General features: G+C 36.2%; 1 long non-coding RNA gene across 1 annotated transcript in view; it reads left to right on the top strand.

The window, feature by feature from the left end:
* Positions 1–2,502: 2,502 nt before the first annotated feature.
* Positions 2,503–27,785, top strand: part of LOC112658649 (uncharacterized) — a 39,740-nt gene continuing 14,457 nt past the window's right edge. Inside the window, exons 1-3 of the long non-coding RNA XR_003135860.3 lie at positions 2,503–6,948; positions 13,891–13,981; positions 15,189–15,275. This is a non-coding gene — a long non-coding RNA (uncharacterized LOC112658649). The remainder of the gene's footprint in view (positions 6,949–13,890; positions 13,982–15,188; positions 15,276–27,785) is intronic.

Raw genomic sequence — 27,785 nt, 5'->3', positions numbered from 1 at the left:
AGTCTCTGAAAATATCCTGCATTTATTTTGCTATAGATGTGTTAACCAAAAGTAGCAAATCAACAACTTTTACCCTTGTAAAGCTAAAAAAATTAGTCATCTTCCCCTTCAGGACATACATTATTTCTCCATATGGAATTGGGAACCATAGAAACTATGTCTGAAAGCATTGTTGGAACAAACAAACATGACTATTTTTAAGACTATGATGACTTTGAATATAATCATCACTCAACTAGTAAGTCATATGGAATTAGATTGGCTATATATTTGTGTTGAATGGATCCTGGCAACCTCTGATCAAATGCCTTCCAATTAAACTTCACAACACCTCCAGGGTGAGTTGTCTGGGCCAGTACACAGATAAATATTTACATAAGCCTGCTGCACAGCTGTACTCTATTATCTTGGTAGTTCATGTGGATACACAACTCAAATGTCTATAATAAGAATGTCTAGTGCCTCCTTCTAGGTTTATCTACTAAATTTGTCTTTTTAAAAACATTTAGGGACTCCTGGGTGGCTCTGTGATTGAAGTCTGCCTTTGGCACAGGTCATGATCCCAGGGTCCTGGAATGGAGTCCTTCATCGGGCTCCCCGCAAGGAGCCTTCTTCTCCCTCTGCCTAGGTCTCTGTCTCTCTCTGTTTCTTTTAAAAAAAAAAAAACCTTTAAAAGTTTTTACTGTAAAATATAACATACATACATATAAATGCATGAAATACAAAAATAGATAATTATGTTAAAGGGAATACTAATGAAATTACTACCTAGTTCAAAAAACACAATATGGCATTACCCCAGAAGTCCCTCATGTGTCTTTCCTCATGGCAACTCCCTCTGTACCCTTTAGAAGGAACAATCATCCTGGTGTTTTCATTAATTGCTTGCTTTGCTTTGTAGTTTTGCCTCCTAAATATGAATTCCCCAAAATATAGTTTTGTCATGCCTGTTTTTAATGTTTACAGTCATAGTGTTTATGTTACTATGTCTTGCTTCTTTTGTTCAACATTGTATTCTATTAGCTCCATCCATGTTTTCATACAGAAGTGTTCCCTCAAATCTCCTAAATCTGTCTTCAATCTGCTATGTTTTTAATTTCTACAGCACACTACTGATGGGAAGCATCAACAATTCTACTGTGGTATGTATGTAACTGTAATCTCCCTGGTCTTCCGATCATATATTTTTTTAAAAATTTCACTGAGTATCTACCATGTGCTAGGACTGCACGAAACACTGTTCATATCATATTGTTGTACTCAGGATAATCCTGTATAGTATATATTTTCACAGAGAATAAGCTGAAATTCAGAAAGCTAAGGTAAATTCAGGATGTAGCCTTTCTGAGATTTAGTTATACTTAGTTATCAAATCTTGTTTTTATTCTTTTTATGTTTTTAGTCACATTAAGTGGGTAAATAAGTAAACTTGCCATATCATGGTATTCTTTGGATCTCTCAGAAAGCTCTTGACATTTTGCCATAATGTTCCACTGGTGCTTGTATAGTTTGAACTCCCCTTTTGAGAGCAGTCTTTCTTCTATTCACTCATTGGTAACTTCTTTCTGGTATATGGTACCTACAAAATACTGTGTGTGAGCTTCTCTTCATAGGAGGGGCCAAAGAGGTGACTGCTTCCGTTGAAGGAATTTAGGGGAAGGGCAGTCAGGATGGGTGTCAGGGTGTCAGGATGGGAAGGGCACAGAGCTGGGAGTTAGGCTACCTCAGTTCCACACTTGATTGTTATTATTTAGCTATGTGACTCTGGGTCAGTTATTTAACCTCTTGGGCTCAGTTTCATTATGTGTAAGTGAAGAAGTTGGTCAGTAATTTTCAAACTAGAGTTCAAGGACCATCCTGAGTTCTTGTTTTAGATACAGACTTTTTGACCTCGTAATTTCTCAGTGTGGAAATCTGTGAGTTTAATAAGCACCTGTGAGTAAGTGATTCTGATGTTCACCATGAGTGAAAGCTAAAAAAGCAAGTGATGGGGCATGTCTCTGATTTTAAAAATTATGGGATGGAATTTGAACTTTTGGTACCTTAGTATCTTTCATCAGAGCTGAGTGCCAACTCATTTCAAACCGTTCTCTTTTGTTAATGAAAATAGACACAAAACCATTAAAATCTAAGATGGCAACTATCATTGCTATGAGTAAAACAATAATTACACAGGTCTAAGGTACCAGTCATCAAAACAGCTTGGGACTATTTGGCGTTCATAAACTGAATAAAGAGATGACTGCCTCAATGGAATTGTATCCATGTCATTAAGGGGTATTAATACAGTGCTGCAGGAAAAAGCAGCCATCATCTGTCTACGGGACACAGAAGCATAAATACGATTGACAAGGAATACAGAGTGACATGCAGTCATATTAGGAAAACAAAGTAGTTGTTTAGACTCTCAAAACAACTTTAAAAGTCAGCTTATTTAATTAAAAATATGCTAAGGATGTCATCTAACAGATTGGAGACAGTCTGTTGGCTGATTTATTTTTACTTTGATATTGCATTCCTTACATATTTTTCAAGTTTTTATGTGACTATCCAGGAGGAAAAAAACTCCTTATACCATTTAATACTTTCCTGGGGGATATTTTTTATATTCTGAGGAATTGAAGTCACCCAACTAATTTCTTCCACTTTTTGTGTTTCCTTTTCACTAGGAAGCCTGATATTTCATAACAGTTCTGACTTTTCCCCCTCACATACTCTATAATAGTTCTCAAACCCCTACCTGGGGCAACCAGCTCATTCATCAGTGAGGACTCACAGAGCAGGGGTTTGTAGTTGGGGGTGTGTAGCCCCCAAGTGATGTGAGAACAGACTCTCCATGAATGCGCATATTCTTTAAAAGTTCCCAGGGTATTTTTCTCTAGTGGTTGAGTTACAAAACTGGGTCCCAAACCTATCAAATAGCAATTATACATATACATTTTCAGTGGGATGCTAGAAACCTTTAAATACAGCAGTTGTTATGGTACTGTAAAAGCAAGACATTACAGTTTGGAGTAAATAGGTAACTTAAATACCAAAAGTATATAAATGCATAGTCAGGAATATTATTTTCAAAATTGCATAGTTATTGATCTCCACATTGATATAGACATTGTTACTTATTTTCTTCGGCTGTTTTCCCTTCTCTTTTCACCCTTCCCTTCTTTCTACCCCACTAGTAAGGTAAAATAGATGAACTTGCTTAGTAATTCACATCCTTTTCTTTCTTCCTTTACATAAAGACTTGGAAGTTAGCTTGATCCCTGAAGGACAGGTAGGATTGATTACTTGAGAAAAGCCAAATGGTATATCAGTTAGGAGGAAGAGAGTGCTCAATGCTTGGAACATGAGAACAGTTGAGAAGTCCATCTTGGCTAAAGCAGGGTAGGAAGACTGAGAGGATCAGTCCTCGACAAATGTCAGATGTCAGGCTGAAGTGTGAATAAGAGACAATGAGGAATCATTGAAGTTTTTAAAGTGGAGAATCACATTCAGAAACTGCCATTCTAGAAGATTCATCTGATAGCAGGTATGTGGTATATGGCTGGGAGGGAGAACAATCAGAAGCAGGGAAAGTTGTTCAGAGGATTGGAAGTAGATCAGAGATAAAGCAAGAAGGATTGACAAACAACTGAAAGAGAGGAAGGGACAGTCTTGAAAAGAATTTGCATGAACTATCAACAGAACATAACTGTTGATTGGATTGAGGGAATACAGAAGAAGAAAGAGACTCAGAGTCTTTAGTCTGGGATGCTTTCTTTGATCCTCTCTCACAAGCTGCCATTTGATTTCTTCCAAACTTCTCGAAACAGTTGTTCTCACCTGCTGTCTTTGCAATTTTATTTCTGCCCCCATCGCCGCATTGAAATGGTTCTGGCAAGGATCACCAATGACTTGACTGCTACATGGAATGGCCTTTTTTCTGTCTTTATTTTCTTTTGCCCACTCTGGAGCATTTGGGAATGCTGACTTCTTTCTTCATCCTAAAATATTTCTGTTGGATTTTATAACATTGCTCATTTTACTCTCTCCTCATACTTTTGATTACTTTTTGGAATCTTTTCATGACTCCTTTTAACCTCTGTCAACACCTTATATATTGTGAGTGTCTGGAATTTCACTCTTAGTCTTCTTATACCTCACTCCCTGAACCACCCACAGCACTGTCAAATTCTAACTCATTGACATCTATTAGTTTGCTTATTGTATAGCAATTCCCAAAGTTAGAGCTTATATTCATATGACTCTCCTGAACTACAGACTTGTGTTCCATTGCTTTCTGGACATCTCCACTTGAACGACTCATAGACATTTCAAAGTCAACATGTTTAAAACTGAGCTCAACATACCCCTTCCAAAACTTGCATCTCCATTTCCATTGCCTATCTCAGTGAAAGAGCCTGCTTTCCAAATATTTGGCTAAGCTAACTCTATCAGTACTTATCCATTAATATTCACATATGGCTTATTTTGTGTTGTCTTGTTCATTCTCCATCCTGTCTGTACCTATTGCCCCTGCCTTTATTCAGGTCCATATAGTTTTCTGCTGAAACGCTTCCTAACTCATTGAAGTTCATCCAGTCTTTCTCTATTCTAGTCTAATCCTTCATACTATCACCAGACATATTTTCCTAAAACATATCCCTATTCATCTGTATTTCTTTTTATTTAAATATTTTCTTTATTTATTAGAGAGAGAAAGAGAGGGAGCAGAAGCCTGCGGGGGGCGAGTGGAGGAGGTCAGAGGGAAACAGAGAAGCAGGCTCCTTGCTGAGCAGAGATCCCAATGCGGCACTCGATCCCAGGACCCAAGGATCATGACCTGAGCTAAAAGGCAGATACGACACTGACTGAGCCACCCAGGCACCCCTCCTCTGTATTTCTCTTCAGCTTACAAATAGCTCCCATTCTCTCTGGCTTTAGGAAAGAATCCAGACTTTTCATTATGGCATTCAAGAGATACTCTGACCCCAAAATGTTTCCCAAACTTCTCTCTTGATATTGCTCAAACACTCGGTCTCTGCTTCATTTATGTTAAATGATGACACATTTCTCCATTTTCTGTCTCTGGTTTTGCACTTTCCTCCTGAATTCTTCACCTAATAAACTCTTATTCTCTTTCAAGGGACAACTCAAATTACCTGAGAGACTGGCCTGTTAATGCTGAAATTCTCAAGAGAGCATTGCCATGGATTTATAGTCTACTCCTTGGTTTAGCAAGACAGAGCCCTGAAATTTCCTTAGCATTCAGATATAAGAATGTTGATTTCTATGAGTTAGACTCATGACCTTCATATAAATAGTACACTGAACCTGTTTATTAACTTACATCGAGAAGCATAAATAAAGCATAAATCAAGCAGAATTTAAAGTTCATGATCACTAGTATAGGAACTCACTTCTCATAGGAAATTCTCCATGGGAAGCTACATTATATTCAGCTTGTTATTGAGCATTGAATCATTGCAAGAAGACTAAAGTGGATGATCATAATGGCTGTTGCCAAGACAGCCTGATGCATCTGTCTGTGTTATACGGATATATGTGCCAAGAAGCCAGACTGAATGCGAAAACATGGCCAACATTTTGCCTATCTGGGATAATTCTAGAGACAGAGTAGGAAAGCCATTGCTCCCTTTTTTTTTTAGACAGCAGAGCACACTATGTCCCTTTTGGTCCCACACCCTTTCTTTATAGCTGTGAATCTTGAACATCTCAAGCATTTTTAGCTATGATTATAAATGTAGTTCTTGTAATTGCAATGTCTCTGATGGATCCTCCTGCCTGTCCCCTGCCAAGGAACTTCCAAGAATGCTTACTTGGGTTTATGCGTAAGCCTTGATCATCACTCCATGCCATAATCAACTGCAGCCTTCAAACTGGTATTTTCAAAAGGGCCATCTCTAATTTGGAATTCTGATGTCCATGTATCAATGGGATTGCATAACTACCACTGAATGACTATAGTTACCATTTCTTCTTGCCTGGAGTATAGCATCTTACAGGTCTCCCTTAGTCTACTCTTGCCCTCCTATAATCTATCCTCCAGACAGCAGCCAGAGTATTGTTCAGAATCATGTCAAACCATGTCATTCCTTTGTCTAAGACCTTCTAATAGTTTCTCACCTCACTCAGAGAAAGATTTTGTCTTTCATTATTTTCTCCCTGGATGAGTCTGCTCCAGCCAGACTGGGCTTCCTGCTGTTCTATGAATACACCAGGCACATGCCCTTCCTGCACCTTTGCACATGCTCTTTCCTGAGCCTGGCACTCACTTCTGTTGATATCCTTTTGGCCATCCCTGCTCACCACATTTAAAATAGCAACCCCTCTTCTCTATTTCCCTTTCCTGCTTTACTTTTATTCCTAGCACTTACACCATTTAATCCATTGTATATTTATTTGTCTATCATCTGCATCTTGTTACTAGATGGTAAACTCCACAAGGGCTGAGGTTTTGACCCTTTCATTCTCTGCTGCATTCTCTAGGAGAATGGGGGTGGTGCAGGGTTTGCTGTGGAGTGGGTGCCCTAAAAAGCATTTGTGGAATAAATGAACCCAAGATCTTTGCCTTCACTTTTTACTTGGAGATGCAGATATTTAAAAGTAATCATGGGACAGGTATTTGTCTTTTTCTCCCCTCCCTCCCTTTAATTTTTAGGAGGAAAAACCTGCTAAGGCAAGAGAGAAACTGTTTGTTTTGGTTCCTGTATAAGAGTTGTCCAGAAGTACAGAACCAGTAGGATGTATGTGTATGTGTATGTATGTATATATGCACATATATTTATATATATAAATATAAATTTATATATATTTATTTATGGAGAGACAGGAACAGATGGAAATGGAGAGAGAGAGACACAGAGGGATCTGAAGAATTGGCTTACATTATTGTACAGGCCAGCAAGTTCAAATCTGGGTTGAGTGAACAGCAGGCTGGAAACACAGGTAAGTGTTGATGTTGCAACTAGGGTTCAAAGGCAGACTGCAGACAGATTTACTTCTTCCTCTGAGGAACCTCAGTCTGTTTTCTCTTAAAGCCTTGGATGAGGCCTATCCACATTATAGAGTATAATCTGCTTTACTCTAAGTCTACTGCTGTAGTAAATGTTAATATCATCTAAAAAATACCTTTACAGCAACATCCAGACTGGCACTTGACCAAATATCTGGATGCCATAGCATACCCAAGTTAGCACATAAAACTAGCCATCACAGTTTTTCACTCCTGGTTTTTCTGGCCACTGCGTTCACTTGGGATCTACTAAGAGCCATTATCTATGCAGCTAAATATTGCTGGTAGTTTGTGTTAAACCTTGTGGTTGCTTTTATTTTTCTATATCAGCAGAAAATTTGTTAGTTTACTAGCTTACTAGTTTATTAATTACTAACTTGCTCCAACTTTAGCTGATCAAGAGTCCCATAGCAATGAATCCTTAACTCACAGTCTTATGAACTGATTTTTGATACAGATTATTTTTTGAGAAGGTAGACTTTTAAAACACATAAAAACAAAACTTTAGGTTTAAAAAATACATTCAAAATTATTTCACCAAAAGCTATCTAAGGTTTAAAAACAACAGCAAAGAAGTATTTTGGACATGATTTGAAAATAGAAATGTATTCTATACTATTTACTATTCAAGTCTTCACTAACATACTTTTATTTTCTCAAATACTGTTCATACCATCATTACTCTTGAAAACTGCTTTTACATGAGCAGTTATTGTTTATATACTCTTTTGATTACAGCCTAGCAGATGCCAGGATCATGAGTTTAATTCTACCAGAATCCAGTGAGATCTACTTGCTTTGGGGCCTACAGGACCACTCCTAGGCTATCTCCAGCCATTGTAAAAATGCATGGTTTGGGGCACACAGGCCTTGTCTAAGAGAATGGATGGATGTGTACAAAGCTGGAGTTATTAATGGGAAGTCAGTTGGAAGTCTGTCACCCTTTAATTGTGATTTGGTGGCACACACACACACACACACATGCACACACAAAAGAGTGCTTTAAAAATTGTCTTTATTTGTGTTTTCCCCCTCAAAAACAGAAGGAAATAATTCCAAGGAAAATTTCCTTTTATATTCCTTCTCCTAGACATTCTGAAAATTTTTCTAACATGTAGTTTTTCAGATGGTGTTTTTTTTTTAGCCTGAAAATCATGATCTCATCTTCCAGATTTTCCTTCTAAACACCTTCAATGAGTTAGGTAAGATGTCTGTAAGGTTAATGGAAATAAATATGACTTTATCTTTTGCTTCTAGAACATTTTAGATTAGGTCATGCTTTTGGAAAGCTTTGAGATATCTGGCACCCAAGCAAGTAAATTTCTCACTATTCTTTTTTCTTATCTTCTCTTTCTTTTTTTAAAATCATGTTTTGAAAGTGTGATTAGTATAAAGGGTTGGGGAAATTTTTGGCTTGATGTTAGAAATCTCAGTTATACATTAAATAACAAGGTGGCTTGAACAGAGTGATTAAAAAATGACAAGATTGGTATTTCAACTTTAGGTTGTGCTCTTAATAGCAATTCTTGGAATGGCTTGCCTATCATTCATTGTTTCCTAGTTGTCCACTGCTAACTTATTGCGACAGAAGCATAAAGCATTAAGGCTTTGAAGTGAGGGTCCTTTAGCACTACCACTTTAGCTGATCTCTTATCAGATTTTTCACAGGCCCATCTTTTCAGATTTTATCAAGTTTGGGTGAGAAAGATCCAGAGCAATTCATCTTTTGCTGAGAACTGAAACTCTAATGGAATCTAGTACTTTCAAATTAACACAGCTTACTCATTTAGCAGTAGTAGATCTTATCCTTTCCCATTTCAATGAAACAATTGGCTAGAGGGACTTGTAAAAAAAGTTTTGTGTCAGAATTTGGTAGTATGAATTTGTAAGCCTTTAGGCATGATTTCCATAGATTCGCATGTTGGCAAATGGGGCAACATTGCATCCTTGACCTTTGCAACTCTTTTCACATTAGCATAGTTCTCATGATTTTAAGAATTTCTTTCACTTAAAACCTTTCTTCATATTTCTCTTATATAATTAAAAGACATGCTTAATTATAGAAGAAATTCATGAATACACTCTCATTGTAAACAACAACAACAACAACAACAACAACAACAAAATGAACCAAAATCAGACATTTGGGATAAAGCCCAAGTTCCCTCTGACTACTGCTGTTCCCTGATGGCTTCTCCAGAGGCAATTGTGGCTATAACCCATTGGTGTGTCTTCTTGAAGCCCTTTCTTCATGAATTTATACGTATATACATATAGGATATACATAGGAAGATAGTATGGGGGGGAGTATACAATTAAAAATGTATCACATTATCTTTGTTTCTATTTCAGATCTTTTGGTGCCCAGAATATTTATTAGAGTTTTGCTACGCTTGATTAAATTTATCTGTGGACTTTGTCACATTCCAGACTTCCTTTTCCTTATCAGGTTCCCACATATTTCTAGTGATAGCCCTTCACAGTTTCTTTTTATTTTGGCCCCATGATATAGCACAATGTGATAACACACCTGTAACTCTCATATACTGCACCTTATCACCAAACATATTCTAATCTCAGCTAGCAAACTGGGGCTGGATCAAATAAAATTGGTCAGTTTTGCTTTTTCTTACAGTTTTCACTCTTAGTTTGTGACCATCCTGAAAGTTTTGAGTGGCATGAATAATATCAGTTAAGGGTTTGTGGATAAAGGAGCTGTAATTTTTAACTTTCTTCTCTTTCTCAGAATCACACAGAGTGTTTCATGACCTTGGTAGCCTGACTCTATCTTGAAAGACTCATACTCTGAGACAGAACCATTGTTTCTTTGAAATGGAAAAGATAGATCAGTTGTTGAACAATATCCAACAGTGGCCATCCTAAAAGCCAGGCCTTGTAAAAAGGTTAAGTGAGGGCCATAGGTTGTAAGATTGGGCCCTGAGTCAGGCTCCGCACTCAGCATGGAGTCTGCTTGAGATTTTCTTTCCCTCTCCTTCTGACTCTCCTCCCCTACTGCACCCTGCACCTCTATTCCCCACCCCTGCTCTCACACTCTCTCTCAAATAAATAAATCTTTTTTTGTTTAAAGTTAAGTGAAAGCCAAGTACTTGTAAATAGCAGCATATTTTAAATGGAGTAAGGGAGTGTCTCAGCCAGTAACTCTAGTTGTAAGACACCCACCCAAACCAAAAGATTCTTATATTCTGAGTCTGCATGCTCTCTTGTTTCTGCTTTTTGGTCTGCCACTTTCTACTGTCTTCATCCCAGCCTCATCTTCCTTCTCTCCTACCCTAGCCCGCTATTCACAATTTTTGCTCCCCTCTAACTGCAGCATGTGCTTGGCTTTGTTTTACTGTGGTTTGGCTTTAAGCTCTTTATCTTTGGCCTTTCAGCTCCAGAACCAACACCTGAAGGGGCTCTTTTTGTCTCTGTTCTATCAATCCTCTGCCAATAAATTAGCCAGCCATGAGTAAACTTGGTCCATTCACATGTGTCTTGGGGTTAGGAAATGAAAGTACGTGGTACAAACATGGATGTCTGGCTGGTTTCTCAGGTGGGATTACAGATCAAGGTAGTTTGCAGGAACAGAGGCTGTGATTGTGGGGCAGCTACCCCTGTCTACCACCAGGAGCACATGTAACTATTCAAATGAAGAGCCCTTTGGTAATTATAGTAAAGTAGTTTATTTTTTTTCTAAGAACAATAAATATAATAAACTATGTGTCATTATTGGCAGAGGCATGGTGTGATTAAAATTGTTGGAATGCATAATCTGATGTAGTGATGGAAAATTTAAATTTTCCTCCAGAGGAAAAAAGTGAGAAATAGAGATTTTCCTCTTATTTTAATTTCAACCCTGTTAGGAAATTTACATTTTCTTTTCTGTTTTACAAAACAAAAACAAAAACATGAATTATATTTTCTAATTTAAGACCTTCTTATAAATGTAAGTCCTTTATTTCTGTTAACTGTAATATCTGATATGTCAGCAAGATATTCTTGGTTCTACTTCTAAAATATATACTACTTTGAAAATATATCTACTTCTAAAATACACATAATCACTTCTACTATATCCACTGATCATGTTATTTTTTTTTGCTTGAAATCCTCTAAAGTCTACTCCCTTCAATTAGACCAATGCCCAAAGTCCTTATCATGGCCAACAAGCCTGCACAACCTGATCTCACCTGTTCCCCAGATTCATCACCACCACTCTCATTGCCATCTACTGTGTTCCAACCTCTGTAGCCATCTGCCTCTTCCTGCAACAGCTATGCTAGTTGTCATCTCCATATGTTTTCACTTGCTTTGTCTGTTCCTTCCGCCTGGCACTCTATTTTCTCAGATCATGACATAGTTGGCTCCTTCTCATCTTTTTTGGTGTAAGTGCAAATGTCGCCTTCACAGAGAGATCTTGTCTGACTCTCTGAGCCAATGTAGCCCCTTGCTGCCACAACTCTTTATTTCATCACTCTTTTGAAATCTTTTTGAGCTTTCTTTCATCATCAAAAATGAGCTTATTTTATTATTAGGTACCTGCATTTCTTCTCTGTGTCTATTCACTACAAGGGAGGTCCCCAAGTGCAGGATTTTTATTGTTCATCAATGTATCTTCAGTGCCTAGGGCATTGTGTAACATAGGATCATCACTCTAAATATTTGCTGAATGAATGAATAAAGGAAAGAACAAATGAATGAATACTGTCATGCTTCACATTCTGTTATGCTTCTTAGTTATATATATATCTGTATTAAAATGTTGGGTGGGTACACATTTTGAAATAGGAGGTCTTATTGTCCCCAGGCCTCCTTGGTGTTATCATTACAAATTCAAATCCTGTCTATAGGCCTACAGACACATATATTACATCTTCATTGGGAAATTTAATACAATCCTATCATCTCCACGGACACAATAAAGAAGCCAGAACAACTGCCCTTAGAAGTCAGACATCTCTTGTTGAATCCAAGTTCAGTAGTTTACTAAATTTGTTGCCTCAAACCAGTGGCTAATCATATGTAAATGACTGGTACAATGTTCAATAACAGGTGGTAGTAGTTGTCCTCACCACATTGTATATCACTTTAAAAAAAATATTTTATTTATTTATTTGAGAGACAGAAAGAGAGCATGAGTGGGGGGTGGGAGAGGGAGAAGCTGACTCCCTGCTGAGTGGAAGCCCAACATGGGACTCCATTCCAGGACCCTGGGATCATGACCTGAGCCAGAGACAGACACTTAACTGACTAAGCCACCCACGCACCCCTGTATATCACTTTTATTAAATAAATATAGGAAGCATTTTGTGTCATCTGCCATTGCCACTAGTAGATTGCAGTCAAGTCTGAAAAACAGCACTTGTGAAAAAATTTGACCAGTTAGTAACATGATGTTTTACTATGAGTAGTCTTCTAAACAAGTTTCTTTATAGTAATTTTTATCAAGAGCCAAAATGAATAGACATAAATAAGAATTCAGTGAATTTAACAGTGTCATGTCATAAAATTTGAGAATTTTATAATTCATAAGTAACATGTTCAAAGTCAAGATGAAGTAGGAGATAGAAAAACTGGTTTTTGAAAACCAAAAATACAATGAAAGCCACAATGAAATACCACTTCATACACTCTAAGATGGTTATAAAAAACAAACAAACAATCTCCAGAAAATAGTACTTGGAACACTTGTGCATCACTAATGGGAATGTAAAATGGTGCAGCCACTCTGGAAAACAGTTTGACATTTGCTCAAAAAGCTAAACATAGAATTCTATGACCCGGTAATTCCGCTCCTAGGTATGTGACCCAAAATTTGAAAACAGAGATTCAAATAGATACTTGTGTACCATTGTTCATAGTAACATTATTTATAATAGCCAAAAGCCCCTCCCCCCCACTCATGCTCTCTCTCTCTGTCTCTCAAATAAATAATGTCTATCAATGTCTATCAACTGATGAATGGATAACGAAAGTGTGATATATCCATAGGATGGAATATTTTCAGCCATAAAAAGGAATGAAGTTCTAATACATGAGACAACATGAATAAACCTTGAAAACATTACAATAAGGGTATGAAGCCAATCACAATGGACCATATATTGTGCAATTCCATCTACATGAAAAACCCCAAATAAGCAAATCCATAGATACATAAAATAAATTAGTTACTGAGATGAGTAGTAAACGAGATGAGTACTGACAGCCAATTGCTACAGAGTTTCTTTTAAAGGAGACAGAATATTATAAAATTAGATTGTGGTAATGGTTGTATAGCTTTGTGGTTATACTGAAAAAAACTGTACACCTTGAGTGCTCGAATTATATGGTATGTGAATTTTATTTCAATAAAGCTGTTAAAAATGTTATTTGGAGTAAAAATTACTATTGGGATTTATAAATACAAAGTTGCATTTACAGGCATCTACATAGCTCAGTATGCCACCAGATGGCTTAAATTTAAATTCAACTAATTTATTAATACGTAAGAGTACGTTTTTAATAGTTGCATACATATATTTATCTATGTTCATTCCAAAGTGAGTGGAGGGGAGAACCATGAGTTTTAACTTCTATAGATTCCCTTTATTGCTCTTCTACTGTAATATTTCTTTTAGTGAAAAACAGACAAATTTCACGGAAAATTTTTTTTTCTTTCACCACCAATTTTCTTCCCTACTGCCATGTATGCCAAATTGCAAAATTCTAATATCCTAAATCTTTATATAGGAAACCTAAATATGGTATAAGGAAAGGTTAATGATTAATTTTTTTGCTTCTTTGATCCAAAGTATTATAAACTATATTTCTCTATGCCCACCATTCCCATAAAGTTTTGTTTTGTGTTTTGTTTTTGTTTAAACTACTTTTAGGCCAAGACCCCGAGTCTCCAAGTCTCTGCCATCTAGTGGCCATAGTCAAGAGATACTGGTTTTCTACACAGCTTTAAATGTACAAATGTTGGTAGGTAGCCAAGAAATGTTAAGAACCATCAGCAAATTAATGACTAATCTTTATGTTTACTTTTGAATTCAAAGCACTGAAATATGTGTTTAAATCAAATTTTTATAGCTATATTATTCTTTTGTTGTCTTGGTGTTGACTATGTGAAATATAAAACCTGTTCTACTAGTTTCTAGGCACTTATAATTGAGGCAGACTAGATTTTACAAAAGCATATCTGTTTGCAGTATGAACAAGCTAAATGAAGAATCTGTTAATTTCTGTCAGTAATATCACCTATATTCAATCTTAAGTTCTGATATATACTACATGTTAAATGTTGGTTATGTTCATTCTTTTAAATTAAGATTTGATTGATTGAATATATTTTCCCACATGTGCAAAGTGATTAATCTCTATAGCATGGGTTATTTATATGATGGGTGAAATTATGTTTGTCACGTTAAAAATCAAGAATGGGGTGTCTCATTCTTTAGAATATGTAAAATCCAATGTTGGTAATGTCTTTATCCAGTGAAAATATTATGATAAAGCAATTTTAAAGCTGTTTTATAGTAAGTGTATTACATTACTCATAATAAGTAAAGCTTACTTCAAAGTGATCTATTTTTATAAAATTTGACAGTATAAAATTTGATTTGGATCAGCTGATTTGAAAGATACTTCTTTATTAAAAATGGAAAATGCTTGAGGTTAGTTTAAAAAGTAATATAAAGTACAATTATTTAAAATAGAAATGAGGTGATTCATTTACATTGTGGACTCATTTTAGCTCACTTCTGAGTAAATGTTAATTTACTTTTAGAAAAGTAATGTCAGACATGTGGGCAACATATTCAGTAATAACCTGGGTAGGGATTTTAATAAATCCTGCTTTCAGACACTCAGCTGCATTTATGTTCAAATGAACCAAAATCTTATTATTATGGATGAATTTAGAGAGGATAAGCTTAGAACTTAATTTTGAATAGATCATCCATTTTGGAACTAATACTGGCAGACTGAATCTTTCCATAGCTTTAGAAAATAGAATAATTAGCACATATCTGTATTTGTGAATTATAAAGTTGTACATTGGGGTTGCACAGGGGAAGGGGTGCAGAGGCCAGTGAAGATAACATGGTTAGCACATCCTCTTTCTGCCTAAATGCCATTGATTAAGTGCTGCCATGTTCTACTAATATTTTTTGCAATCCTGTAATTGCAGACCACTAGATTTTTAGGACTGAAACGGAACTTAAAGAAGTCATCAAGCCTGTCCTCAATATTTCTGAGCTCAGCAGGATTCCAGGAGGTAAGAATCATCTTTTCTCTTTGGCAAACCTCAACTCATAGCTACATGAACTAGGGCATGTGTTGTCATAGCAAACCCTTTGCCAATGCCCACACCAAGACAATAGTACTACTTCCCCTATCATCTTGGTTTGTATACATATTTGTCTGATTTTAGTTGTGATTAACTATTATTTTTCTAGTTTTGATGAATTTTCAGAATTTTGTTGGAAATTCACATGGTAAGTAATATTTTAATTTTTTTTTCAGAAAGATCTACACAATTTGCCTCTGAGAGGTCTGGATCTTATACTCCAGTCATTTTAATGCCAGGGACAGACCAGCTAGCTAAACTATTAACTCCATATCCTAGAAATCTATATAAAGAAGGATTATGAAAAGAAAGAGTGAACAATATAGGAGTGTTAGGTCCTGTAGTAGAAATATAGAAATGTTACATCTTGTAATAGAAAACTATAACTTCAGATAAGACTGTTTGAAAATGTTTAAGGGGATGATTTTCTTTTAGGGGTCAATGTAGGGTAAAAGAAACATGTCTTGAATTATCTGTTTGAAGATATCCATTATTAATAAGAAAGAAGTGGAAATTTAAGAAAGGACTCACGAGTATCAACAGAGGAGTTAGGAAAGAATCCAGGAGAGGTAGTTGTTTCTGTAGCCAGAGCACAAAGCAGGAAGAGGTGTCAACAGTCCACAGAAACGTACTGGAGCTGGATGGTAAAGAACGGAGAATAACTGGTTTTGAGGGAGAAAAATCCTGGTGACCTTGAATTGTCCCACGGATGGGGCCACTAGAGTCATTACCATTTGGTGACAGAAGAGGGCAGCAGAGAGCTGCCAGTGTGGCCCGGTTGGCTCAAAGTTAATTTAGGAAATGAGAATACAAGGGAAAAGCTAGAAGGAGGACCAGAAAGCATCTCAGTGAGTGTTACAGAAGTGCCAGCTGGCTGATTAAGTGGTAAAAGTTTTCAGAGACAGCCCCAGCATGATTCTCTAGCCTTTGAATGCCTATCCTTAAAGGACCATTCAAATACTCACTTTGTCATGGCCAGGCAATAAATGGCTCAGCCACTAGAGAGACACCAAACGGTAGTACTTTATCCAGAGCCTATTATTCACATTTAACCACATTAAAGGTGCAATACCAGTAATGATATTAATAGTAATGAATACGCCTCTGCTTTTCTATCAGTTGCTTTGTGAACGTCAACAAGTTTCCATATAGCCTCCTCTCATTGCTTGGTATTACCTCTGAATGTCACACTTGACATTGATTTATGCATGACTTCCATCTGCCTAATCGCAACATAATTTCAGAATCAAGTCTAGATGATTTAACTACTTAGAAAAAAAAAACTCTCCATTGGTTCTGGCCAATGCTTTTGTCACACTTGTTCCTAGAAGTGTGATGAGCAACACCACCACTGGGGGAGCAGGGTCAAGCTCAAGGTAGTGAGCTGAGGTGGGGAGGAGGTTAGTGCTTTTGCACTAGAGTCAGGTTTTCATCTTGTTCTCTCTCTCTCTCTCTGTATATATGTATATATGTGTATATATTTGTTTGTTCAGAGACACAGAGAGAGGCAGAGACCTAGGCAGAGGGAGAAGCAGGCTCCCTGGAGGGAGCTTGATGTGGGACTCCATCCCAGGACCTCGGGATCATGATCTGAGCCAAAGGCAGATGCTTGACCACTGAGCCACCCAGGGACCCCTCAACTCTTTATATATTTTTTATTAAGTGCATCATTTGTTAGCTAGATAGATTCACTATTTCATTTTGTTTGCCACAAATGGGCAGGCCTGGCTAAACTTTCACTGAAACCAGGAGGAGGCTGGAGATCTATAGGTGTTGGTTGGTTGTTGATGGATTTATTACGTGTTTATTGTCATCTACCAACAGCGGTACATTTGATTCAGCTTGTACTGACTCCTAAGAGCCAATTGTTAGCATCTCAGTTACATCACGTTGGTAGCTTAAAATTGGCCATGAAGGAAACATTTACATCACTGAAATTGGAAAACCCTATAAATGAGTCTCCACCCTTCCTGCTCTGAATGCTGGTTGTTAAATATTTACCAGCACACCACTGACTAGTTGCCAGACACAATGCTAGGCCCTAATTCTGGTATGGGCAGAGATGGTAGGATTACCTCGCCCTTTTTGTGTCTTCACACTTTTTTATTATTAGAATCTCCAAAGGTGTTCAGTATTATAAACTGCTAAAGTGAAATATTACCATTTTCCCACCTATTCTCTGGCTTTATAGTCATGAATGGTTTTTCCTCTAATTCTGGTATGAGATCAAATGGTTTGGATCAGGTTATAGAGCTGGCTGTGTGGCATACATCAAACAAACCTTACACTAGCAGATGAGAAATGTAGTGTTGACTGTGCTGTCAGTTAACTTGGGTGAGACAGATATCCTCCCCAAACCTGAGTTTCTTTTCTGTAAAATAAAGGGGCTTGATTTAGTAAACTCTGGTTATTCTAACATTCTGGATTACAGATCTGATTTTCCTTTGGAATGTCAACTATCTATATATCTATATACAAGGGTCAACTATCTATATACAAGGGTTACTTGTAACTAAATAATTTACCCAACACCTCTATTTGTACTAAACTACTTTTCATTTCTCAAAAAACTCTGTGTCAGGTCTCTGGGCCTTTGAATTTAATGCTACTTTTATGGATTATCCTGCCTTCCCCTTTGTTCATCTGACAAAATCCTGCTCTTCTTTGAAGGGACAGTTTATTGTGACCACAGCTGTAAAGCTTCTAGGACTCTTTCAGCACACTTTAGTGTCCTTTCTCATTGGTACATCTGGAGGCTCCTTTGTAAGGAGTCTGGCTGTAAGTATGGGCACTCCAGAGTCTCTTTTTAATGTTCCATTTTCTGCTTATCTTCTTGAATTCATTGGTTTCATATAGCTTGGCTGAACTTTGGAATCTGCTACTGCTTGATTTTAATTCTTCGCCCACACACTCCTTTGAACCTGATGTGTTAGATGGATCTCTTTGGAAATTACTTTCATTCCCCCTCTAGCTCTTGACACCTAAGGGCCATTTCTCTTACTGCACTCTCATAATTTGTTTCAATTCCTGAAAGACCAGGCCTGCTCACAGACCTAATTCCCCATCTGCCCGAGAGGTGTGTTCTGATAAGAGCTTAGAAATAGTTTAAGGATGAAACTGTTCTTTTACTTATGCATCCTCTGTGTCCATAATCATGTCTGTATCATAAAAGTACTCGAGAAATGTTCATTGAGTGGATGAATAAGTAAATGAATATGATGAGGAGAACTAACCCATTAGAAGATCTGACTTAGAGGCCGCTAGTAAAATGCAAGCTTGATATTATTTCTTGTATGCTGGTCATTGAGTTTGGATTTGCTCTATATATTGGTGATTCTTGAACGTTTTTAGAGTTTCCCATAGGATATTAGAAAGCTGGATATTTTTACCAGCAAAATAATATACAGCATAATAAAATTTGTACAGAATTTCAATGCCCTCAAAAATCCCCTTGAAGCCCATCCCTGAATCCTAGTTAAATAATCTCTCTACTATACACAGTGGAAAGGCACTGCAAGTTTTAATTCTGAGAATTACATGATAAAAATAGTACTTTAAGAAGGCATCCAGGATAGACTGGAGGGCTGGGAACTCTGAAGACCTAGAGAATCTGGATATAAGGTGATGAAGGGCTGAAATAGAATATGATACACTATGGGCAGATATAAGATATATTGGAAAGGAAGATAGAGGGTTTGATTACCAATTGTATGAAGAAACCAACTAATAATTACTCTGTGCTTTTAAAATAGGATACTGGAAAGAGTTAAAGACTGATCTCTTGAGGACAAGACATGATAATTATCACTTGATTTTAGAGAGTGATACTGGCACATGTGAAATAAATTAATATTTCCAAATCTATCAACTCATTTCTTGGGAACAGTGCATTTGCATGCCCAATTATCCACTAATCTGGTCATTATTGGTTTAAGAATTTAATGGGAGAGAACAGAAATAGGAGGGAGAGGTATTTTACAACTTACCAAAATTTTAGACCTGGCACCTTTCCCTCCCTCCTTTGATTCCTCCCTTCCAATCTCTTTAATTCAAAGCATATGGTACTTTTCTGTAAATTATTTTTTAAAACTTTTTTTCCAAATGAAATATACCTTTTTCTTCTGTTTGGTACTCAGCTCAAACAAAATACCTTCCTATAAAACCCGTGCTTAATTCTGTTGGACTTTCATCCAGCGCAAGTTGGTAAACTCATATCTCAGTAATTCCCAATTCTAATTTATGATATTGCTAGTGTGCAAGGAGCATGAGTAACTCTGCTCAGAAATGCATTAAAAGCACATAAGATTTAGAAGATATCAAGCTTAGTATACCTTAAGAATAGGTATTAAGTGTGGTCTGTGGGGATAAAGTTGAATAAATTTAAGTATGTGAGAGAAGGCTAATACAAGCTCAAGTCATTTGGAAATTCCCTTGATTATACCTCTATCAGAAGATAGGCAAAAGTGGTCCATTTTATTCTTGTTAGATTTTCTACAACTTTTAATAATTTTTCCATCTCATTTCTTTATTTTATCCTTTTTTCTTTGCACAAACACTCCTTCCCAGACTTCTTCATTTGTGTTTTTAATCTTAGTCTTTCTTTTCCCTGCATGAAAACTGACCCACCTATGATCTCCTCTCTTCTTTACATTGTTAATTTCTTACTTTATTGGCTCTTCTCACCAGTGTACAAACAAGCTCAAGTGGGTTTGCTGTCATTTCATGCACTTACCCTCTCTTTCTCCTTTGTTTCTTTGGTCAAAGTCAGTGTAGCCTATTTTTTTGGCCTCATCTTCCAGTCTATTTTTGCATTAAATAGGATGCATGAGATTACAATATGGTAAAAAATAAATCCTAGACTCTTAGTGGCTTAGTAAAACAGAGATGTATGTCTCTTTACATCACAATCTGATGCAGACTGGGAAGACCACTTTTCTCCTAATGGCAACTCAGAGATCCAGGGAACATTTAGTTCAACAGTGCCATGTTAGACTTGAGTTCTTAGTTTTCAGCCACACAGCCAAGGGAGAGAGTATACATAAAGAAGATATGCTTGATTTTAGCTGCTCAGACCACAAGAGAAACCTCATTTCCCTTTATGTTCCACTTTGAAAACTGGTCGTATTACCCTAACTTGATGCATGAAGGGTGGGAAATGTCTTAGGAACACATAGATATTCAATGAACACTAAAGGTCTTGGCTCCATCCCCATCTCCTCAGTATCATGTTTCTGTTCTCACCTCTCTGAAGGAGTGTAAGCAGATCATGACCTTGACACACTCTATGTCCTTTAGGCTGTATTGACTAATGCTTTGGAAGGCAAGGTTATAAACACTAAATGGAATATAAGATTTGAAAATTTAAACTAGCCTAGAATGGGCTAGATTTTTTAATATTCAAAGTGACCTGAAAGCTATAGGTTCTGCCTAAGATCCTGCTAAGGACCAGGAAAAGGATATTTGACAAAGTATATTTGAAAGCAGTGATTGGAGGAAAGAAATAAAACGTGTAATGTTTGCACCTTATTGGGTTCAAGACTGTCCAATATTAAACTCATATTTAGGTGAGAAAATAATATCATCAGATATAAAGAAAACTATGCGACAATTTGTTGTTAAATATAAGCTACATAAAGAAACCAAACACTAATAATGTTATTCTTTTGTCTTTGAATAAGCTTAAACAATACCTCAGTTTAGATAACAGAAAAGGGAACTTAATCACATTTTAAATTAAATTCAAAGACAGATCTTCTAAAAATAATTGAAATCTGATGAATGTCTTTCTTCTAAGAGTGCTATGAAACTCTCATAATTGGATTAGTGTGTTTAATTCCCCTAGAGTATTGTACTTAATGTGAGTCAGCCCTAATCATAAATGCATCACATCTAAACAAAGTAAATACCCTTTAATGTCTTTGCAGTGACCTTTTGAGTGGAGTTTTGAAATTCTCATACACATTTTTAACTTCTGGGGACTTTAGGACAAATTATGATTCGAATGAGTTTAATTAATAACGTATGTCCATGGATAATTAAAAAGAACTCTTCCTTTATGGAAAAAAATGTTAAGTATGAAGAAATTATCTTGGAAATGCTTAGAGAGTTGGAATGTGTTTGATATGTCGTCTCAATTTTCCTATTTCTTAAGCCATCCCACTGCAATTTGGAATCTGCTTTGTCTTTAAAGACCTGTAGGAAAAAAGATTTCAATATTGCACAGTGTGAACCATCCTGGTCACAACTGAACCTGTGTATTATTGATTATACTGAACATTCTTTGTTATATATTTCTTAAAGCCAAGTCTATTGCATTTGTACAATTTTTCTTATCACTTATTTGTATGAATTGTTTATACATCAATAATTTTAAGTCCATTTTCCCTGCCAGGAGACACAGCCTTTATTTGTTATGAAATAGTGAATTTTGGGGATCCAAAATAATGTTGGGATTGAAAAAATATTTATAATGTGATTTTAAAATTGGAAGGACCCTACTGGGACATCTATAGTACCACTTAACTTTACAGAATCCAAAGAACTCTGCAAGTTCACTTGATTAGTAGCAGAGCTGGACTGAACTACTGAACTGATGTTCAGGTCAGTGCCCTATGCTTTATATAACAATTTCTTCATTGTGTATAACTCTTTACATAGAGTAGGTGGAAAGGCTGATTTAGGATCTCAGCAAGCAAGATTAATAGCAATAAGTAAAAAGTACTATGGACAAATTGCTTAGAGAAGATAGATAATATAAAATCCAAATTAGAGCACCCAAATATACAAAAAATTAATAACAAACATAAAGGAACAGATAATAACACCATAATAATAGGGGACTTTAACACACTGCTTACATCAATGGACAGACTATCTAAACAGAAAATAAACAGGGAACAATGGTTTTGATGACACACTGGACCAGATGTACTTAACAGATATATTTGAAGCATTCTATCCTAAAACAGCAGGACACACATTATTTTCAAGGGCACGTGGAACATTATCCAGAATAGATCACATATTAAGTCATAAAATAGGCCTTAACAAATACAAAACGATTGAAATCACACCATGGGTTTTTTTCTGACCATAACACTATGAAACTAGAAGTCAACCTTGAACATGAAAAAAATTGGAAAGACCACAAGTACATGGAGGTTAAACAACTTGCTATTAAACAATGAATGGCTCAACCAGGACATCAGAGAAGAAACTAAAAAAATACATGGAAACAAATGAAAATGAAAACACAACAGTCCAGAACCTTTGGGATGCAGCAAAAAGAGTTTTAAGGGAAAGTATATAGCAGTACAGGCCTACCTCAAGAAGCAAGAAAAATCTCAAATAAGCAACCTAACCTTATGCCTAAAGGAGCTATAAAAAGAACAACAAATGAAGCCTAAAGATAGCAGAAGGAAGGAAATAATAAAGATCAGAGTAGAAAGAAATTATATAGGAACTAAAAGTCAGTGAAATCAGGAGCTGGTTCTTTGAAAACAAATAAAACTGATAAACCTCTAGCCAGACTTATCAAAAAGAAAAGAGATAGGACTCAAATAAAATAACAAAAGAGAAAGGACTCAAATAAATAAAATACCAAATAAGAGAGGAGAAATAACAACCAACACCACAGAAATACAAATGATTAGAAGAGAATCTTATGAAATACTATATGCCAACAAATTAGACAACCTGGAAGAAATGAATGCATCCCTAAAAACATATATACTATCAAAACTGAAACAGGAAGAGATAGAAAACTTGAACAGACTGATAATCATAAAAGAAATTGATTCAGTAATCAAAAAATTCCCAACAAACAGAAATCCAGGGCCAGATGGCTCCACAGGCAAATTCTACCAAACATTTAGAGAAGAGTTAATACCTGTTCTTAAACTGTTCCAAGAAATAGAAAAGGAAGAAAACTTCCAAGTTCGTTCTATGAGGCCAACATTACCCTGATACCAAAACTAGATAAAGACTTCACTAAAAATGAGAACTACAGGCCAATATCCCTGATTAATGTGGATGCACAAATTCTCAGCAAAATATTAGCAAACTAAATCCAAAAATACATTAAAAGAATCATTCACCATGATCAAGCGGGATTTATTCCTGGGTTGTCAGGGTGGTTCAATACTTGAAAATCAATCAACGTTGATACTTCACATTATTAAAAGAAAGGATAAGAACCATATGATCATTTCAATAGATGCAGAAAAATCATTCGACAAAGTGCAACCTCCATTAATGATACCTCAACAAAGGTTGAGTAGGTTTAAAGGGACATACTATAATATAAGAAAAACTATATATGAAAAATCTACAGCTAATATTATCCTTAATGGGAAAAAACTCAGCGCTTTTCTTCTATGGTCAGGAACAAGACAGGGATGTCTACTCTCATCACTGTTATTTAATAGTACTGAACATGTTAGCTTAGCAATCAGAGAACACAGAGAAATAAAAGGCATCCAAATCAGCAAGGAAGAAGTCAAACTAGACTACATCATCATTTGTAGATGACATGATACTCTATGTAAGAAAACCCAAAAGACTCCACCAAAAAATAGCTAGAGCTGATAAACATGTTCGGTAAAGTCGCAGGATACAAAATCAATGTACAGAAATCTGTTGCATTTCTATACACCAATAATGAAGCAACAGAAAGAGACATTAAAGAGTCAATCTCATACAACTGCACCAAAAGTAATAATATATCTAGGAATAAACCTAACCCAAGAAGTGAAGGATATATACTCTGAAAACTGTAAAACAAAACAAAACAAAAACCCAAAACACAAAATGGAAGATGACACAAAGAAATGGAAGGATATTCCATGCTTATGGATGGGAGGAACCAATAGTGTTAAAATGTCTATACTACCCAAAGCGATGTACATATTTAATGCAAACTCTATCAAAATACCGATAGCATTTTTCACAGAGCTAAAACAAAAAAATCCTAAAGTTTATATGAAACCACAAAAAATCCCAAATAGCTAAAACAACCTTGAAAAAGACAAGCAAAGGTGGAGCCATCACAATCCTGGACTTCAAGTTATATAATAAAGCTATAGTGATGAAAACAGTGTAGTACTGGCACAAAAATAGACACATAGATCAATAGAACAGAATAGAAAACCCAGAAATGAACCCACAATTATATGGTCAATTAATCTTTGACAAGGCAGGAAAGAATATCCAATGGGAAAGACAGTCTCTTCAAAAAATAATGTTTAGAAAATTAGCAACATGCAGAAGAATGAAATTGGACCACTTTCTTACACCATACACAAAAATAAATTCAAAATGGATTAAAGAACTAAATGTGGGATCCCAAACCATCAAAATCCTAGAGAAGAACACAGGCAGCAACCTCTTTGACATTGGCCATAGCAACTTTCTAGAGATGCCTCCTGAGGCAAGGGAAACAAAGTGAATATAAACTATTGGAACTTCATCAAAATAAAAGCTTCTGAGCAGTGAAAGAAACAATCAACAAAACTAAAAGGCCCAATAGAATGGGAGAAGATATTTGCAAATGACATCGATAAAGGATTAGTATCCAAAATATATAAAGAACTAATAAAACTCAATACCCCCAAAATAAATAATCTGATTAAAAAATGAACAAAAGACATGGATAGGCATTTTCCAAAGACAACACACAAATGGCCAACAGGCACAAGGGAAGATGCTCAACATACTCATCATCAGGGAAATACAAATAAAAACCACAATGTGATATTACTTCACACCTGTCAACAAAAGAAACAAGTGTTGTCAAGAATGTGGAGAAAGGGGAACCCTCTTGCACTGTTGGTGGGAATGCAAACTAGTACAGCTGCTTTGGAAAATAGTATGGAAATTTGACAAAAAGTTAAAAATAGAACTACCCTATAATCTAGCAATTGTACTACTAGGTATTTACCCAAAGAATATAAAAATACTAATTCAAAGGGATACATGCACCCTAGCGTTTATAGCAGCATTATATACAATAGCCAAACTATGGAAACAGGCCAAGTGTCCATAGCCTGATAAATGGATAAAGAAGAGGTAATACATATACACAATGGAATATTACTCAGCCATTAAAAAGAATGAAGTCTTGTCATTTGCAGTGACATAGATGGAATTGAGTGTATTATGCTAAGCAAAATAAGTCAGTCAGAGAAAGATAAATACTGTATGATTTCACTCATGTAGAATTTAAGAAACAACAAACAAACAAAGGGGAAAAAAGATAGGCAAAACAATAAAAAGACTCTTAACTACAGAGAACAATACTGATGGCAATCAGAGGGGAGAGGGATGGGGGAAGGGTGAAATAGGTGGTAGGCGCTTGTGATGAGCACAGGGTATTGTATGGAAGTGTTGAATCACTATATTGTGCACCTGAAACTAATATAACATTGTATGTTAACTAACTGGAATTAAAACTTTAATAATCCAAATTATTGTTTTAATTATACACTAATTTATTTGATTGTTTAATTAATATCTGTCTGACTCACTAAATTATAAGCTCTAAGGCAGCAGTAATTATATTTTGAGTTATATTCTGTTAACAGGCATATGGTTGTCCTTCTTAAAAGAGATATATAATTTGGCAACTTGTAATTTCCTTTTAAGCATTTTATCTAGTCCTATATTAGCAGTTCCACAGATGATATCTAAGCTCTAAATTTTGTTAAGTTTTTGAACACTTCTTTTTCAGGAAGTCATCTGTTAAAATAATTGTTGAATTTTATATATATTTCTAAATGTCATCAGAAGAGCCCCATTTTAGTACTCTATTGCATTTTGATATTGTCTTAAAGGATCTCTTCACTGCAGTACTTATTCATTGCATCACTTTAAAGTTGACAAGTGGATCAATGAGACATTTTACAAATTGAGAGTGAATATTGATTAGACTGTCCATTGATGTCTTTCACTGATGGCTCATTCAACCTACAGTTTGTCCAATTTTGAAGTTTAAGAGATATCTGAAGGTATCATTCAAAGGAATTATAGGCCTTTTTCCCTTGATCTTTTATTCATTTTAAATTATAAAATAATACATTAATGTATTATCATAAAAAAGTTAAATAAAATAGCAGTTATAGAAAAAAAAACTAAAATTCTTCTTTAATAATTGTCTTAGTCTGCTCAGGCTGCCATAACAAAATACCACAGATTGGATGGCTTCCATAAGTTTATTTTCTCACAGTTCTAGAAGTTAGAGAAGCCTGGGTCAGTGTGCTGGCATGGCCAGTTCCTTAGGAAAACTTTCTTCCTGGCTTTCAGATAGAAGCCTTCTCACTGTGTGCTTACACAGTAGACAGAGCAAGTTTCCTCATGTCTCTTCTTATGAAAGCACTAATCCCATCATGAGGGCATCACCATCATGAACTCATCTAAACCTAATTATGGTCAAGTGCCCCATCTCCAAGTACTACCACACTGGGATTCAGGGCTTCAACAAAATGAATTTTGGGGGGACGCAATTCAGTCCACATCAATGATACTGATGAACGTCAGTATAGTGCTTGCTAATTTAAATAATGCATATTATGTGCCAAGATCTCTCCTAAGCAGTGCTTGCACACATATTTATATTTTACACATAAGGAAGCTGAGGGCAGTAAAAAAACACACAGCTAATAAATGGCAGGGCCAGGACTTGAATCGGGGTTTGAGCACAAAGTCCATGCCTGTAAATACTACCCTACGAAAGCTTCTTTTTAAAAATTTTTGTTTATTTATTCATGAGAGAGAGAGAGAGAGAGAGAGGCAGGCAGAGAGGCAGAGGAGCCTGATGTAGGACTAGACCCCAGGACCCCAGGATCATGCCCTGGGCCGAAGGCAGGTGCTAAACCACTGAGCCCCCCACAGGGATCCCCCTACAAAAGCTTCTTTAAGTCCTCACTCTTTCCAATGAACTCTCTTCAGCAAGTGGTGTGAATTCTTCTAAACAAGTTTATAGGCCACTTGGGCTCTGTTTTTTGGTCAGGAGAGTGTTGTTATAGTATGTAGTGTATAGAACAGGATATGCTAAACCTTCTGGATTATTATCCATCCTGCACCCAACCCCACCCCACTTGCCTTGTTAATGCCTACCAGTCCTTCAGGATTCAATGAAGTGATACCTAATCATGGAAGTCTCCCTGATTTCTACCCTTTTTGTTCTAACAGAGAAGAAAATGAACCCAGAGAAGTAAACTGATTTGCGAGAGGCTGCCTAGCTATTTGGTATCAGACTGTAACTAGAATTCCTACTTCCCGATTTAGCTGATCACTCTTTTTCAGCACCCCACTTTTGATTTGATTGATTTCTGGAACTCAAACTCACCATTTACAACTTAAGGGAAAAAGTCATAAGAGTACTACAGTCTTGTTATTTGGCTCATTTTGGACAGGTTCATTTTAGATCTTAAATCTATAAAC

This window comes from Canis lupus, chromosome 12, assembly GCF_003254725.2.
Source record: "Canis lupus dingo isolate Sandy chromosome 12, ASM325472v2, whole genome shotgun sequence".
NCBI classification, from domain to species: domain Eukaryota; kingdom Metazoa; phylum Chordata; class Mammalia; order Carnivora; family Canidae; genus Canis; species Canis lupus.
Note: the sequence above shows the minus strand (reverse complement) of the source record. Positions and strands in the feature narration are given on the sequence as shown.